The sequence below is a fragment of the Lemur catta genome, chromosome 18 (assembly GCF_020740605.2).
Source record: "Lemur catta isolate mLemCat1 chromosome 18, mLemCat1.pri, whole genome shotgun sequence".
NCBI lineage: Eukaryota > Metazoa > Chordata > Mammalia > Primates > Lemuridae > Lemur > Lemur catta.
The window spans coordinates 47,186,611-47,204,030 of NC_059145.1; the positions used below are offsets into that span (position 1 = coordinate 47,186,611).

The 17,420-nt window shown below is 42.0% G+C and overlaps 1 long non-coding RNA gene across 2 annotated transcripts; it reads left to right on the forward strand.

Moving 5' to 3' along the window:
- The first annotated feature begins 1,712 nt into the window (after positions 1–1,712).
- Positions 1,713–14,780, forward strand: LOC123623051. 2 transcript variants are annotated; one of them, XR_006729770.1, is made up of 4 exons: positions 1,713–2,221; positions 3,504–3,656; positions 10,546–10,676; positions 14,206–14,780. It is a non-coding gene; the product is annotated as an uncharacterized LOC123623051 (long non-coding RNA). The 2 variants fall into 2 exon arrangements; XR_006729769.1 differs by lacking the exon at positions 14,206–14,780 and adding an exon at positions 13,579–13,803.
- The last annotated feature ends 2,640 nt before the right edge of the window (positions 14,781–17,420 follow it).

Genomic DNA, 17,420 nt, shown 5'->3' on the forward strand with positions numbered 1-17,420 from the left:
GTAATAGATTGCGAGGCAGTGTCTTGCGGGCACGCAAGGGGTAGGGGGTGCTCAGGAAAGGCGCGCGTCAGGGCTTGTTCCATGTGTCAGCTAAACAGCCTTGTGAGCTCAACGATCACGCTGAAACTTCTTTTAAAAAATAAAGAAACTACTGCTGGAGAGAGCAGCCTCTTGGAACTGGAGACCAGCAATGAATGATGATAATAGCAACAATGACAATCACAACAATAACAGCCAGATGACTGTGTCTTATCTGTCCCCAGGTGTCTCACGGAAGTGGCAACGCTGTCACTTCAGGATGTCCACCACTGTCAGGGACGATGACCTCCGGGTGGGAAGGCATCTCTCTTCCCATTCGGTCCTTCTCCTCACCTAGAATACTAGAAAAATTAACAATTAGGCCGGGCGCGGTGGCTCACGCCTGTCATCCCAGCACTCTGGGAGGCCGAGGCGGGTGGATCGCTCGAGGTCAGGAGTTCGAGACCAGCCTCAGCAAGAGCGAGACCCCCGTCTCTACTAAAAATAGAAAGAAATTATCTGGCCAACTAAAAATATATATATAGAAAAAATTAGCCGGGCATGGTGGCACATGCCTGTAGTCCCAGCTACTCGGGAGGCTGAGGCAGGAGGATCCCTTAAGTCCAGGAGTTGGAGGTTGCTGTGAGCTAGGCTGACGCCACGGCACTCACTCTAGCCCGGGCAACAGAGCGAGACTCTGTCTCAAAAAAAAAAAAAACAAAAACAATTAGGGCTTTTGACTCCAGTGGCAACTGGCCCTAAACTAAAAATATTTCATCGTTGGCCACTAGCATCCGTCAGACAGGACACAGAGAGACACGGCTCAGGCACAGCGGCCACCCTGCCCTCAGCCCAGAGTAGCCCCTGAATGGACCAGTGGGTCCCGGCCTTCCCTCCCGGGGCAAACATGGAATACAATGAAACTGGAAAGAATGGTTTTCCTTTCTCTGAGAGACGTTTTGTTAGCAGAGAATCCCGCTGACAATATTTCTTTAACCTTTGATAATAAATGAAGCAGCCGCCTTATCTGGAAAATGCTCAGTTCCACTTTCACTGCTACGATTTCAAATCTTTCAAAGCATCTCATTATTTACAGCAAATGTCACATGATCACTGCTCCGAAGGGGCTCTTGTCACACATGTTAGGTACAGCCGCCATGCTCGCTGGGTGCTGTATGTGCCACACACGGGTGTCCACTCAAGTCCACCTGCTTGGACCTGCCCTCCCCTCACTTGAGAGACAACACTCACCTTTATGCACCAGAAAAGAGAGAGTTTTATTCTTTGTAAGCAAATACTTACCAGCAAATGGTTGAATTTATATGTCAGAATGGGACTTTGGTTTGAAATCAGAGGGCAGGATTCAATGCTTGTGAAAATAGACAGAAAAAAGAATGGAATGACTTTCCTCCCCTCTCACCTCCCGTATAAAGACACATTGTTTTCCCAGCACAGAAGAAAAAAAACCAGGAGATAAAGTGAGGATCTGTGACGACTGTATTCCACTGTGACTCATGTATTCAACTTTTCTTGTGTAGCTTTTGTAGGCAAGGTGTGCCGAACACAAAGGAACATAAATATTTACATAATAAAAAAAACCTCTTACATGTTGGAAAAGTCCATTGTGAAAAATACGACAGCCAGCCGCTCACCCCCAACCCTGAAGCCTTTGCTAATGTACTGCATTTGCATTATTTAATTATCTTCATTCTATGTTCCTGTTCTCTCGTAAGGAACTCATCATTGGCTGAAACCTACTTGTGGTTCTAAAAATCTCCCCCGAGGATCCTGACTCTGGGCTCTGGTAGACACTTCACATAACCAGGTCCTCAGAATCAAGCCTGTGTCTGTCCCAACTCCACACCCAAATTCCTGAGCATGGTGCAGCATAGACGTTCTCATGATTAAGATTTCTAGGCTTTTATCTGACTTCTTTTTGTGAATCGCCTATAATTCCTCTTCTTTTCAGTTATATTGATTCAAACCCCTGGCAGCACCTCCTGGCCGCGCCACCAGAGTGAGCCTCTCCAGACCACAGCGGGACCCAATTTCAGACAAATGTTTCCCCCGTGTAACCGCGGCTGTGGGTCCTCCAGCTGGGGACACGGAACACAGAAACACGCGTGGCAGCAAAAGGAGGTACCTCTGGCAGCAGCTTCCCTTGGTGTCGTGTTCCCAAAGCACGTGCCGCTGAGTGGGGCAGGTGGGTGAGCCACTCCGGGAGTCCTCAGCCCTGGCAGTGACATAAATGGCTTGGGGGGACATACCTTCCCACCGAACGGTTTCACAGGTGGATGGTACCAGTGTTGAACAGGGTCTTTACTACAGGAACGTGGGCTAAAGGAAGTGAAGGCAGCTGCCAAAAGATTCTGCTGCTTAGCAAGGCACAGAGCAGAGTCCTCAACCCCCTAGGTGACTGCTGAAACCCGTGGGTGTGGCTGGAGGGCTGTCCTTTGCACGGGAGGGTATTCAGCAGTGTCCCTGGACTTTACCCACTAGGATGCCAGTAGCAATTCCCCAGTGGGGACAATCAAAATGCCTCCAGACATTGCCAGATGTCCCCTGGTGAGGATTGAAAGGGCACAAAAATTACCCCCAGGTGAGGATGACCGATATAGGACATGCCACTAATGTGACAGGGATTTGTGTTGGAGGGGACAGCAAACCTTTGCTTCCTTTTCCACTTTTTAATTAGTTGCTGCCATGCAGAGCCCAAAGAAATAATCAATCGGTCTCTTAATTCTGTTTATTTTTCCCTCCATTTGCAAAGTAAATGAGGGCTGAGCGCCGACTGCTCATCCGCTCAGCGTAGAGCAGGTGCCACGGGGTTTGAGCTCACGAGCCCCCCGGTTACTAAATTCAACAGCTGAGAAACAGGTCCTCATATCAATTGTGTCTATGTGGGGAAAATTGCATCAGAATAGTTCAAATAAAAAGGCCAAACTGCATGATTCATTTTGGAAGAGTATTTCAAAAAGTGAGCCCTATTTTAAAAATTCACATTTTTATTTTTATCCAGGGCTCTGATAGTTCCACTAGAGATAAATGATTCCTTCTCCGAGGGGAAATAAGAAGCAGTTTAATCTTGGTCTTCTATTGCTTGAAACCATTCCACCTCTGTGAACTCATTTCATATTTTAAGCTCCCAAAAAAAAGGACTAAAGAATTTAACAAACTCCCGTGTGACCACATATTGCTAACAGAACAACTTGTGATTTTTAAAATGTCCACCTTTCTGGGAAGACGCTCAGGGCCATCTTCCCCAGGATAGATTTCAGCACGGTTCCATCCCAACCTGGACCTTGTCCAAAGCCTTCATATTTATTCATTCATTTGTTTAAAATAGTTTTGTGGAGACCACTTTATTCTAGACATGATCCTAAGCACTGAGAATGATTCTTTGAACAAAAGGGATGGCAGAGGCCCACATAAGGCCAATAGACCATGAGAGATACCCTCAGTTAACCAAAATCTCACACTTCTAGGGCTGCGACAGGGGCCCAGGGTGCTCCTATGCAAAGCCCATATAACCTGGGCAGAGGGCCAGGCCAGGCTCCCAGTGGAAGCTGCCTCCACGCCAAGGCACAAGGAGAAGCCAGCAAGGTGACACTCAAATCACCAGCCATGCCAACATGAAGGTATTGCTCTTCTGTGGTCTCATACATAACCCACAGTCTGGACCCCGTACCCTGGGGCACCCCGTTAGTAGCCTGGCAGTCTCACCCCACCCTGGCAGACACACAGAGGGGAGGGACACTCCGTGTGAGTGTGGTGATAGGATCGCCCTCTGTCCTGGGGCAGGTGCAGGTGACTCGTCCATCCCTGCACACTCATCACAGCCCTGCAGGTCTCCCTCAGGCCCCTCCCCTCCCGGAAACCCCGGTGGGCACTCTAGCTTTGGTCAGTCCCCTCTCCAATCGGCTCTGACTTTCCAAACGGCTCTAAATAGACTTCCTGTGAGGATTCTAGAAAACTAAGTGTCAGTATGACTCAAATTAGGCATTTCACTGTATACTTTATTACTCATGTGTTTCCTGTGACTTTCGCAAGCAGTATACTGCATACGTTCTTGGAGGACAGGGAACGCTTGCCAGCGTGTTTGTTCAGTTGTGTTGTTTTGCACACTCTCCTGTGAGCCTTAGTCAGTTCTACAACTAAGTGCAGTTTAGACGTGTGAAGAAATGACTTAACCAGGCATAAAACAAGAAGCAAAGAAGCACACATGAGTTGAAGAAAAATCTACTCTCACGTGTCCCAAAATGCAATGGTGCACACTAGATGGAAGTTTCTTTCTCGATCACCTGATCATCCAGGGCAAGTAGACAGATCTTGCTCCATGGAGTGATCTCCAGAACCAGGTGACCCGGGCCACTCGCCATCCATGCTCCAAACACGTTATCCTGAGACATCCGATCCTTGCAACTTACATCCAGCAGGAGGGAACGTGAGGCCCTTTTAGACGTGAGTTGCACATGTCATGGGCGCTCATGTTCTACTGATGAGAACTTGATCACACGGCCCCAGGCAGCAGGAATTACAGGGCAGCTGGGCAGCCCTGAGCAGGAGGAATGAGGAGCTGGTGCAGGGACAAGCAGGAACCTCCTCCACCAAGCACGTCCCTTGACACTCTCAGGCCCATTCGCTCCCTTCCATCGATCCATCACGAGCTCCTCCTTTTTCATCTCCACTCTAAGTAGAGCAAGGGAAACAGCCTATGCAAAATGTTATTCTACAACTGCCTGAAATGATTATCTGGGGTTTGTGCATCTGGAACAGAACAGAAAACTACTCCACCATCCCTCTACCCCTGCTGCAGACCATAGAAAAACAATGGTTTGACTTTCAGCTAAGACGAAAGAATAAAGATGAAAGAGCTATGTACAAATAGGACATTCTTTCCTCTGTACTTTTAAATGTAAGAGATGTATCAGCAACGGTATCAACACCCTGCAAAAGTAATTTAGTGCTGAGCAGGGAAAATGCACATGAAATTAATTTTTAGTTTTAGAACTTTCAAAATATCACAGGCCGGGCGCGGTGGCTCACGCCTGTAATCCCAGCACTCTGGGAGGCCGAGGCGGGTGGATCGCTTGAGGTCAGGAGTTCGAGACCAGCCTGAGCAACAGCGAGACCCCGTCTCTACTAAAAATAGAAAGAAATGATCTGGACAGCTAAAAATATATATAGAAAAAGTTAGCTGGGCATGGTGGCGCATGCCTGTAGTCCCAGCTACTAGGGAGGCTGAGGCAGGAGGATCGCTTAAGCCCAGGAGTTTGAGGTTGCTGTGAGCTAGGCTGACGCCACGGCACTCACTCTAGCTAGGGCAACAGAGTGAGACTCTGTCTCAAAAAAAAAAAACAAAAACAAAAAAAACAAAACAAACAAAATATCACAAAGGAACAACAAGAAAAATCAAGCTCACATTAACCTGATTAAAAAACTGGGCAAAGGATTTGAATAGACATTTCTCCAAGGAAGACATAAAAATGCCCAATAAGCACATGAAAAGATGCTCGACATCACTAATCATCAGGGAAATGCCAATCAGAACCACAGTGAGATATCACCTCACATGTATTAGGATGGATACTATTAAAAACAAAAACGAAAGAAAACAACAGAAAATAACAAGAGATTGGAACTTTTGTGCACTGTTGGTGGGAATATAAAAAATGGTGTAGTCTCTATGCAAAACAGTATGGTGTTTCCTCAAAAAGTTAAAAATAGAATTACTATGTGACCCAGGAATTCCACTTCTGGGTATATATCTGAAAGAAGTGAAAGCAGATCATTGAAGAGATATTTGTACACCCATGTTTATAGCAGCACTATTCACAGGAGCTGAGAGGTGGAAGTAACCCAAGCATCCTCTGGTAGATCATGGGATAAATGAATAAGCACAGTATAGCTTATTGTGTTTATCGTGTAGTTCAAGGATGCTTGAACTACAGTGAAACGTATGCCTGGTGCTGGAATTGTACCATCACAGGAGGTCAGTGGAGTCACTTAGACGTGAGGCTCATCGCACATGCGTGCCGTGTTCTATAGTAAATATGACATTGTCCATGATGCCAATGACGTGATAAGGAAAGATTGGCCTTTATGGAAGAGCAAGTGAAATTTAACATCAGTGTGCTGGTTTTCGAGAATATTTCTGGATGACTTAAAAATAGCCATTAAACCGTTTTGCATCTTAAGGATGAGCTTTTGGAATTGGTTCTCTGATCTGATTAGGAGTAAAGGTACTAATGACCCTATTTCCAGTGGAGAAAGAGGGACCAGCAATCCCAGCATGAGCTGGGAAGACAGTTACTCAGATTATCACCTCCCTGTTCCTGGTATTGGGTGCCTACAGACGGCAAGGTTCCGGGTGATCAAGCATTGATTGAGTTTGGCCATTTGAATGCAAAGGAAGAACACAGTCGGGCTGCTCCGTTGCTTCTCACTATGCTAGAGAACTTGGGAAGGAAAACGATCAGATCAGGGCCTACATATGGATCCTAAACGCTTCTAGCTTGGCCCTGAAAGAAAGTTTATTTCCTGTCCCCAGAGGGCCAAGACTTCTGAAAATAAAACCCGAAGTCTCCTCCCATGGACACCACGACAGACCCGATCACCCCCTGGACCTGCCTTCGCCTTACTGGGCCTTAGTAGACACGTCATACTTGGTTGTGAGCCATGAAGTTACCAACTGACCTGACCCATCGTGAACTAACTGTTCTGGACCCACCAAGCCAGACTGTTCTTTTACTTTCCTAAGGACTTTCCTATGTGCTATTATAACTCAGGAAGAGAGGCAAGATAGATTCCACTCCTACTTTTCTGAGTTTAGAAAGCTGAATTTACCTTGAGATAGGCATTTTCGTATTGATAAAAAATAGGGCATGTATCTGTTTAGCCATCACTTTGGGTAGCTGAACAATCAATGTCATAAAAGATCAACAGCACATTCCTCGGTTATAAGCAGTGCATTCAGCCACATCTAAGGACAAATACTATGCAAGAATAGTTTAAGCTACAAACTTAAAATACTCTAAGAAAGGAAGGTCCTGCCAGACCACATGAAGAATATATCTGTGGTAAAAATACCTCACAGCCTACATTACACAGAGTAAGTGAGATTTGTGGGAAATAACTTGCCCTTTCTTCTATTAAAGGGCAGCGTTTTTGGAAAAAAGTGTAGTTCAATTTCCTCTCTCCATGCTGCCTTTTTAAAATAACATAACATAACACATAGTTTGACACGACTCCGCGTGAGTCAGAAGCCCTTCTGAAAATAAGACCAGACCACATTCATGGAGGCTGAATCACCTCTAACCTTCCGAACTTGGTGGGGATTACTAATCAGGACATATTTTCATTCCTAAAATAGTATGGGAAAGTTCTGATTTGGGCAGTTAACCTAACATTCAATCAATTATACCATTGCTCTACCTCTAAACAAGGTCTGTTTTTCTTCTTTCCTCGTTGTCTCACCAAGAATGAAGGAAAACCCACGTAAAAACTACATATTTTCCAGTATAAATAAAAACTGCTCATCTCTATAAAATAAGCAATGATTCCTGAGATGATTTTTAAAAAGAAGAAGAACAAAGTAGCTTATAAAAGTGTGTGAACTCTATTCACATTAGGGTCTCCTGCAGGCATTTGAGCTCTGAGTGATACCATATCTTCTGGGTTAATTGTACCAGCAAAACATTTCCTTTTCCAGGGCCAGGGAAAACTTTTTTTTGGTAAGTCAAACAAAATTCAGCTTTTTTTTTTTTTTTTGGATAAAAAATTGAGAAATAGAAGTACATACCGCTAGTGCATGCATCTTAATCCATACCGCACTGCACATCATGCTCTGGGGATAAGTTTACATTTCCACGATTTTGTGTGAAAGCTTAAAGACTTATGTGTTTTACAAAAATAACTCTAGTATAGTAGGACAATGAAACTTAGACCTGAATTCTTGGAAGATCTGGACTGGATTTTTTTTTCCTGCCAGACTGAAGCTCTCAATTTCCTTATTTGAAAAATGAAGATGGATGATGTTGGCCTCAAATGTGAATAAAACAAGTTTATAGGCATGGACGTGTGTGTTAGGTCCTGAGGACTCTGCACTTTCTAAGTGTGCTTGCTGCGACTACAGCAAGTGCAGGGCTACTGTGGACAAGGACTGATTTCTCTTGTTCCCTGAGAGTTTCCTTAGTGACGGGCCCAGATGATAAAGGACTGTGATCACTTCCTGTGAGTGAGGCCTTTCCCTCTGTTGTACAATGAGGAACATCTACAGAATCCGACTGTAAGCAACAGCCTCTTTGGGAACCCGTCTCCCCCAGGCGTTTGGTTCATCAGCCTAGGAAGAGCGATCGCTTTGAGCTGCTGCTCCGAGTCCTTCCAACCCTGCGTTCTCACCCACAACCACACTGAAAAGCATCCAGGCTCTTGACTGCAGACATGGTCTCTAACCGCTTCCCAGACACCTGCGGATTAAGTCACAGAGTGGAGGAAAACATTCTTAGCTGCGATAGCCATCTTCCAGGTGCGCCTCCACTCTGCACAGATCCACAAGGACACATCCTGGGGGGAAATGACCGCATGTTTTCTTCCTATTCAAGGTCCTGTTGACAAAAGCAACCGACGCAGGTGTCCCCCTGACATTGCCGCCGCGGTGACCTTCCTTAGTCCAAAAGGAAGGTCTCCAAGACACATCTGGAAGCCTCCGACTTCTCAGAGAGTTCAGCACTACTCTGCTTCGCTGGTAAATTACACCAACCTACAGCAGCAGAATGTAATGGTAATGACGACAATAACAATCTTCCTTCTGTTGCCCAACTCTCCAGTCCCGTTCCCTGGTTGTTCCGCACTGGGGGACGACGTCTGACAATCCCAGATGCACAATGATTTCCATTCCTTCCCCGTTCACCTGCCCACCCCACTCCCGCCAGCCGGGATTTATGCAGCTACAGTAATCAGGGGGCAGTCCAGCTTTCTCTGCAGGCAGGTAAACTTTTTCACAGCTTTAATTTACTCAGGGGAGAGAAATAAAAGAAAGAAAGATTAAAAAAACAAACAAACAAACAAAAAAAAAAAACAGAAGCACACCAAGCAAATAAATAAATAAGTAAATGTGCAAAGTCTCCCTGTGGCTGTCCGACCCGGACGTCGGAGAGGCAGGTGGAGCAGCCAAGGCCTGGCTGCGGGAACCGGGGGCAGGAACAGCCCCCCGGGGCCACATCTGGGCGGGCAAGTGTGTGAATGGGGCTCAGCCGGTCTCCCACACAACAGGAATTCCGCCGAAAGTATGTGCTCTGGATGGGAAGACAGGAAAAAATGTGTTTAGAATATCACTAAGGAAACCCAGATACAGTATCTCTGCCAGAGTACAGAAGAAGCAGAGTCAGTGACTGTCTCAGAATGACTAACACAGAGAACATGCTTTAATGAAGGGGGTGAAGCAGGGAAATTTAAAAAAAACAAAAAAGGGAGTGGGAATATTTTTAATGCCACCAAAAGAACAAGACTTCTCCCTTTTCATAGCACCAGGAAAAATGTCCATTGCGTTGTTGTTGTTCATGTCTGTGGCTTTTTGTAGGCAAAGAATAAGTGAAATCAAAGCATTCCGTGTTTCCGCTCCAAATTTCTGGCTGGTATAAGTCTACCTTTCAAATGCCAAAGTGCTTTGACAAGTGTAAAACTCTTTGTTTCCGTATGTAGTACACAGTTTTAAGAGTAGGTTTTGACCCCAGAAATATGTTTGAACTAAAAATTTTGAAGGGGTGTTTTGACCTCCAAACTCTTCCTCCAAGTGGATATTTTACGTGTCAGTGTGTGTGTGTGCGCGTTTGTGTGTGTGTGTGTAGAGACTCAAATTTTATTTAGTAGCTTAGTTCCATTTTAATGCCAGCTAATTCTTAGCATTCTAATAATACAGAGAATTACTCTCTAAAAATAAGTTGAAATATATTTATATTTGTGATGTTTGGGCAAAATGACACCATCTGCAATGTCCTTCCACAGATCAGCCGTTATGAAGATGTAACCGTTAGAAATGACACTTGGCTGCATCGTGATAACTTTGCGGTTGTCCCTGGGGCATGTGGGTGTGACGGTCATTTCAGTGTGGACCGGCCTGGCTTCAGTCCGTCTGCGCTTCTCCAGGCTCCTCCACAACCCTGTCTTCACGCTCTCACGCCTTATTGACTTTCATGCTGTTGCATTTTGGTCATAGTGTTAAAAATTCCAGCTATTAAAATGTAAAGATATCAGTTCTTTTTAAAATTGTCAACATGGAAGAGTCCATAATCTACTTTTTAATCTAGGAGCAAAATGACTCAGTTTAAGCAAGGATCTCACACTCTGAGGATGGCTGTGCTGCATGCGTGTGCTAAACGTGATGGTGAATCTTTCCGTGGTGTCTTGAAGCAACGGTAAAAGTTGTGGTGCTTTTTACACACACATGTTCATGGCTGTGTCTTCACCGATTACACCCATACTTTCTTTATGTGATTGATTTCTTTTTCTTTTTTGGCGGACTGCTAGAAACAGATGTGGCTCCAGGAAACCAGTGGATGACCCGTGGGACTCAGAAACAACCCAAGACGCTAAACCACACTCAGTAGAAACATTTGGTTCTTGTTGCTGAGACGCCTGGAGGTTACTATACCTGACAGGTATGAACCATCTATTGACTGGATATAAAACAATTGCCCCCAAATTTGTACGCATGTAAATAAACTTAATTCAAGTCATTTAATGTAAAGGCTAAAGAATGAATTAGTAATTTAATTTTTAGGAAAAAAATAAACCAAGATAATGACACAAGCTTTGCAGATAATGACAATCACACCTTATGGGTTCTGAGATACAAATTTCTACTGTCTGAAACCCTTTGAAGTCTTAACCAAAGCAATTTTCTCTATTTTCATTAATTAATTGATTTAAACAATTTATTAAGCATCTATGATGTAATAGCTATGATACTAATTGATACACAAACACAAACATGCATTGTTTAGTGGTAGGAATTGTAATAAATAATTCTGGCACTTTAGTTAAAAGTCCAATCTAGAAGACAAATTCCAAAAATTAAAAAAAATGAAAAATTTTGTTTTTATTCATAACTTGTGTTTGAATATAAAGGCAGTAGAGAGATTCACATTATCTAAGAGAGATTTATATTGAATATCACTAGATAAAGAGGCATGATCTGACCCCAAGAAAGAACGACCACGTAGTACCAAGATGCAGATGGAAGAAAATAGGGAAATTCTATAAAGTAAGAGATCAAAAATGATCTGGAGTCTTCTCAAAATGAGTTGGTGTTTTAAAAAGTTCAGAAAAAAACATGCAGGCCATATCTTAAAATTCTAAAATTAGAAAAACAAGTGTTTGTTTTCTGTGCTTTTTAACAATAATTGTTAGTAAAGAACCTTGAGGTTTTTCTTTACACGAACAGATGAAAATACTTTGTAATTAACATACTAAATGCTTTCTGAAAAAAATGCTATATTTAAAACAAATTTTCCCTTAAGTAGTTTTATAATGTTTCTCTCAATTCTATTTTCACTGTTGAGCAACTATTTTTTACATAGAGCAGAAAAATTAATAAAATAATATGTAAATATATTTAAATTCAATCTGGCACCATTTGCTTCTATTGCTTGCTAAGAGCAATGAATAATTTTCTATAAAGTATAATTGTAACCTCCACAAGCTTGAATGATGGTTTATGATTTTACATTCAAATCATAGATTTGATTTTTTGGTCAAGCATTTTGAAACTTCCATAATACAACTATTTGTATTTTATTTTTTGTGGCTCTAATGAATATATCTCTATACCTGGATATAGGGATGTAATCTCAGAACTCAATAGTTAGCGTCTCCTGCATCTGTATCACGCACCTAAAGGCCATTTGTTGCAGAACATGAGAACGTGCTGAGAATCAGGTTTTTCAGGACATGATTACGAAGTACTCAGCAGACATTGTGTGCACCTGTTTCATAGTCTTTTAGAACATTTAAGTGCTGAGAGTCAATCCGTCAAAATTGGTAAATCTCACTGATACTCTCTTGAAAGCTTACTGATACTGTAACATCTTTAATAATCTGCCGATTACTTATTTCATCTCTAAGAGCTTTCATAAACTCTGAATCTCTTTTTTCCCCCCTCAAAAAGGCAGTCATTTACGCTTGTTGTTTTATAAACAAGCTTTTTGAAAGCAAATGTCTTTACCAAAACAAAGACTTTATGTTTAAAAATTGTATCTTAACCACATGCTTCATTTGAAGACAGACACCGTTTTTCTAATTCCTTACGACTGCTGCTTCTGTAGCTGCTCCCTCGCTGATTAAAAGGCTACTTGGGTCTATTGTCAGCTTCTAGCTGGATGAGTTAGAATGAAGGGTTAGTTGTGTTCTGTTGAACATTATTATTATTCAGAGAGTTTTTATGCCTGATTAGTGATGGTGCCTGATAGCATTTTGACGTGACACTCTGTCAGGAAAAGGAAAAACAGATGCTCTGGAGTTGCGCTGCAGGTTCGCTGAGGCAATTTGGAAGAGTAAGTACTGTCAGGGCAATCAAACTGGTGCCTAAGTCTGCGTTAGCCATGAGTGAAGGCATCTTGGCAGTTTGGAGGTGGAGAGTTCTGGTGACTCAGCTCTGGCAGGTGACAACAGTGGGAATTCAAGTGTCACACACACTCACCAACCATCCTGGTCATGCAGTGGATTGAAGAGTTTGTCCAGCTAGAAAGATTTCAAGGTTCGTACCCCCATGAATGGGTATGGATTCATGTGAAGCTCACAGACTGGTAGGCTGAACAATTTTTAAGGAAATTATAAAATCTAAGAAAACAGAAGGCTGAAAAAAACGTTTCTAAACCATGACTTACTTTATAAATCCCTGTAAATAAAACTCTTTTTTATTTCTTTGGGTGGAACACTCCGGCATATACGTGTTACGCAAGATAAATCAGTGTAAAGACCACTGTGAAAATACAGAAGGAAGTTTGCGAAGCTGTAGCTGCCGCTATGCCAGCAGCAGCCATAGTTATGTTTTTGGGGAGTCAAAAGTGATACCTGGATTTTTGACTGTGCAGGGGTCAATGCCTAAACTGTTCCAGGGTCAACTTGTTACAGTTTGAAACCGTCTTTAAAAAAATACCTTCAAAAAATAAAATGGTATTTCCACATTCGTTAGTACAATTTCAACACAAAATTTTCTTCAGCATAAATATGAGCTCTGTTACACCAGCGTTTTCTATTTGCAATAATTCACGTGTTATTTACATTTTACTCTGGATGCAGCTGTTCATGTGACATTGAAAGGCTTTGTTTTTAGCTAAGAAACATCATAAAATTTTTTTTATTGATATTTTACCTTTACTCCCTTTTTCAAAACTGTATGATACCCTTTTCTTCTGGCAGGATGTTTCATGTAGGAATAAAAGGTTTAGTGAGCAACAGGCAACCAGCAAATGGATTAATAAAATATTAGGGGGGGACAAAATCGTCTGTTTTCTTATTGCTGGCATTTGCATTGCTCTAATGGAACTGCTGTTTATCAAGACACAGCGTCATTCCCTGGAGAGGACTGGCGACCCTGGTTTGCCGTTGCTTTAGGAACAGGAGCAAGACCAGCCTCTGGTGACGTTCCCAACAACGCGAGCATGCCTTGGAGACACAGAGGGTTCAGTTCCAGACCACAGCAGCCAGGCCAATATTGTAACAAACAGAGTCACACAAATTTTTTGGTTTCCCGGCTCACATAAAAGTTAGGTTTACACTACACTGTCATCTATTAAATATGCAGTAACATTATGTCTAGAAAAACAATGTATATACATTTGTTTAAAAAATACTTTATTTCTAAGAAATCCTAAGCATCACCTGAACCTTCAACAAGTCGTAACCTTTTTGTTGGCGGAGGGTCCCACCTGGACGTTGATGGTGCTGACTTACCAGGTGGTAACTGCTGGAGGTGAGGTGGCAGTGCCAACTTATTAAAATAAGGCAACAGTAGAATTTGGCACGTAAATTGGCTCTTTCACAGAAGATTTCTCTGTGGCATGTGATACCGTTGGACGGCATTTTACACGCAGGAAGACTTCTTCCAAAATTGGAGTAAATCCTGCTTTATCAACTAAGTGTATGTAGTATTCTAAATCCTTTGTTGTATTTCAACAATGTTCACAGCATCTTCACCAGGAGTAGACACTATTTCAGGAAGCCACTTTCTTTGCTCGTCTGTAAGAACCAACTCCTCTTCTGTTCTGGTTTGATCAAGAAATTGCAGCACTTCAGTCCCATCTTCAGACTCCACGTCTTATCCTAGTTCTCTTGCTGTTTCTACCACATCTGCAGTCACTTCCTCTACTGAAGTCTTGAGTCCCTCAAAGCCATCCATGAGAGTTGGAATCCACTTCTTCCAAACTCCTGTTAATGTGGATATTTGTCCTCCTCCCACGAATCATGAATGTTCTTAATGGTATTCAGAATGGGGAACACTTTCCAGAGATTTCCAATTTAATTTGCCCAGATCCGTCAAAGGAATCACCTTCTACAACAGCTATAGGCTTACAAAATGTATTTCCTAAATAATAAGACTTGGGAGTCAAAATCAGACCTCAGTCTATGAGCTGCAGAAGGGATGCTGTGTTAGCAGCCATGAAAACAACACTGATCTCCTTGTACATCTCCATCAGAGCTCTTCGGTGACAGGTGCATGGTCAATGAGCAGTGATATTTTGAAAGGAATATTTTTTTTATGAATAGCACTAAAATGAAGAATGTTTCTATTTTAATTGCTTTGAGCAGTTTTGTTTGGGATGCCAGGACCCGTGCATGGGCCTTCGGGAATCTCCAAATCCATCTTCTCGGTGAGCATGGCTCTCCCAGCACCTCTCGGCCAGCGCTGGGGAATCCTTCACTGCGCCGGACACTGGCCTTGTGGTCTGGCATATTCAGGGGTGGAAGGCCTTGCTCACCCACCCCTTCCAGTTGAAACACCCACTGCAGAAGAAAGGAGTTTCCTCCACCCCATGGGGCAGAGCCAGGCCAAGTCAATCCCTGTGAAAAAGTCGAAACATTGACTGTACTGTATTGGAATCATTTTTTGGGGGGTGTCTTTGGGATGTATATTAAAAAAAGAAATGGAAAAAAACTTGGAGTGAAGAAGGAAACTGGTATAAACCACTTACTATGTCAAAGACAGTGCTAAATGTTCCCCTGACATATTTTATGTATGTAAGCAATGAGAGAAAATGCAAAACTTGAAATGTTTTTCATTTCTCTCTAACCCTACATGTGTGTCTCATTTTATAATAAAAATCATGCTGACAGTAGGCTAGTATTTGAATAAAACAACATTTTAGATCAATATTCTAATGTTTTTCCTCTTTTATTTTCTGTCGGTAAAATTTTTTAAAAATGGTAAAGGCTCCTACCTTCCTGAATTTCAAGTTTTTTTCCCTCCGGTTCTTCTAGCAAATTAAAATAAAATTAAGGGAGCTCAATATTTGAAGTAAAATCATTTTTCATTAAAAATAATATTTTTCCAGTAAAAATGATGACTTTAGCAAAATTTTGTTTTATTTGGAATACATAAAGCTTTTAGTGAAATATTTCTTTAGATATGTCTAAAGATTCTTGATCATCATTGATCATAATAACCAAAGCATCAAAGCTATTATCCTATACTTGCAGCCTTTTTCAATGTGGGCTCATAGTCACAAACTCTATAGATGGACCATTGTCTTAGGAAAGTGGCAGAATAATTGGATTGTGGAAACAAGGAATAGAAGCTTTCTTGTAAAAGAAGGAGAGATTCCCATGCACAGCCTTGTCCCTGATAAGTCAATATGTTGTCATCCAAAAGGCAACCTCATCTATTAAAGGATGTCCTACCGCCCCACTTGTAACATAATAACTGCTGGGAGGGAAACAATGTTTTTATAGTGCACATGTAACTAAAGGCAAAACAACTCATCTATAATGAAAGGAAATTTTCAACTAAAAATGTAGAAAAAATTATTCAGAAATACTGTCCCTTTGTAAAACTGGAAGACATCACTGTGATTCTAAGTGAAGCATATTTTTTAGAGTAATGTAATGTGGACAGATTCTCAAATGTAACAGGACAGCATCTAATTGTATAATTAGTCTTTGTTCACTATATATCTGTGATATAATCAGATTTAGGTGATAATATGAAATTATCCAACTGCAGGTTTTGTCACATTAAATTGAGGAGAAAAATTATGGCTCAAAGAGAACTTGTGACATATTAATAAATGGGTATAGTCTGTAAGGAATATTAACAAAATCTGTCTGAACTAGATTATAAATCTCCAATGAGTTTTTAAATTACTTATGCCTCCAGGACACAGAAACACAAACTACTGGATTGTAGACATGTCAGATTTGCAGCTACAAGGCCTAAAAAAATAGCAAGATAAAAGGCAGTGCTTAATTAAATATGTCCAAGGATAAATCCCAGGTTAGGTTAATTCTGGTTGTGTCTATATAATATATGTGCAGATGAACATGTCAAAATGGCAAGATGGTCCAAGCATGTCTGAAAATACTATACTATGAGTGCAAGTTCATCTTATATTTATTTAATATAATATTTTAGTAGACTTATTTTTTTGCCAGAATAATAAACTTTCATGGATGATTTAAAATTTGAGTTAGAAACTTTTCTGAGACATTTTGTGGATTCTTCAAATACCAATCATGGTAAACAACTTTAAAGCAGATACTACACATTGACGACTGTTCCAAATACCTCGGATTTCTTGTCAATCAGTTTCATGATTGACACTGAAGCTTATGATGACAAAGTTCCTTGGACAAAGTCACATGTTTGATCAATACTTCTCGGACCACAGGTTTGAACCCAGGCAGAAAACTGGCTGTAACTTAATTTTGCAAACATAACCCCACTGACCTCTGTAACTTCTCCTAAGTCCTAAGAAAACCAGCTCCACGGAACAGGAGGTGAGGTGAGTAAACCTGAGGTGAGTAAACTCATCTCAGAATGTGAGAGGGAATTTAGCACTTATTTGTTCTAAACCTTTCACCATGTTGTTTTTCTTGGCTCTATGAGAAATATGTTATGTTCACACGGATGAATGAGATTCATGAGAAAACACGCTGTTCTCCTCAACTTCCTTTGCAAACAGCAACGTCAGGGAGGAGTATGATTGGAAAAACGTGGGAAAGGCAAAATGGCAGCTGTAAAGACTCTGCTGCACCCGCTCTTATTGTGGAAGGCGGTGCTGCTCCACCTTTCACGGCTGTTCTGGTTTTGGTGACGGATCAGATAGTTCATGTGATTTGACTCGGGTGCCATAAATGTAGTTGTTGGGAAACAGTGGATGTGATCGAGCGCTTGTCTGCCTGGATCC